Source organism: Galeopterus variegatus, unplaced genomic scaffold (assembly GCF_000696425.1).
Source record: "Galeopterus variegatus unplaced genomic scaffold, G_variegatus-3.0.2 Scaffold2308, whole genome shotgun sequence".
In the NCBI taxonomy this organism is placed as follows: domain Eukaryota; kingdom Metazoa; phylum Chordata; class Mammalia; order Dermoptera; family Cynocephalidae; genus Galeopterus; species Galeopterus variegatus.
In genome coordinates this window covers 67,964-69,232 of record NW_007728419.1, presented here as the reverse complement: position 1 = coordinate 69,232, position 1,269 = coordinate 67,964, and positions in this window count along the sequence as shown.

The window sequence follows — 1,269 nt, the reverse complement described above, 5'->3', positions numbered from 1 at the left end:
TTTGTTTGTTTGTTTTGACTGTTGAGTTGTTTGTTTGTGTTCTTTTTATATCCTGAATATTAATCCCTTCTCAGATGTATAGTTTGAGAATATTTTCTCCCCTCATGTGGGTTGTCTTTTCACTCTGTTGATCATTTCCTTTGCTTTTTAGTTTGATATAATCCCATTTGTTTATTTTTTCTTTTGTTGCTTATGTTTTTGAGGTCTTACTCATAAAGTCTTTGTCCAGTCCTACATCTTGAAGTGCTTCCCCTATGTTTTCTCCTAGGAATTTTATAGTTTCAGATCTCATATTTAAGTCCTTAATCTATTTTGAGTTGATTTTGGTATATGGCGAGAGGTACGGATCTAGTTTCATTCTTCTACATGTAGATATCCAATTTACTAGCACTATTTGCTGAAGGTGCTGTCCTTTCCCCAATGTATGTTCTTGGTGCCTTTGTCAAAGATCAGATGGCTTTAAGTATGTGGGTTGATTTCTGGGTTTTCTGTTCTGTTCCATTGGTCCATATGTGTGTTTTTATGTCAGTACCATGCTGTTTTGGATACTATAGCTTTGCAGTACAATTTGAAGTCAGGTAGTATGATGCCTCTGGCTTATTTCTTTTGCTCAGCGTTGTTTTGGCCATTTGTGGTCTTTTGTTGTTCCATGTGAGTGTTAGGATTGTTTTTTCTCTTTCTGTGAAAAATGTCATTAGTATTTTGATGGGGATTGCATTGAATCTGTAGATCATTTTAGGAAGTATGAACATTTTCCCAACATTAATTCTTCCAGTTGATGAACATGGACTGTCTTTCCATCCCTTGGTGTCCTCTTTAATTTCTTACAGCAGTGTTTTGTAGTTCTCATTGTAGAGATCTTTCACTTCCTTGGCAAAATTTATTACTAGATATTTCATTCTATTGGTAGCTATTATAAAATTGGCTTGCTTTCTTAATTTCTTTTTCTGCTAGTTCATTGTGTGTAAAAACACTACTGGATTTGGGTATTGATTTTGCATCTGAAGCTTTGGTGAATTTATCAGTTTTGGAGTACTTTGGTAAAGTTTTTAGGTTTTTCTGTGTATAAGATCATGTCACCTGCAAACAAGGACAATTCAACTTTGTCTTTTCCAATTTGGATTTCCTTTACTTCTCTCTCTTGCCTGATAGCTCTGGCTAGTACTTCCAATACTATGTTAAATAGGAGTGATGAGAATGGTCATTCCTGTCTTGTTCCTGTTCTTAAGGGAAAAGCTTTTGGCTTTTCTCAATTCAGTATTATGTTGG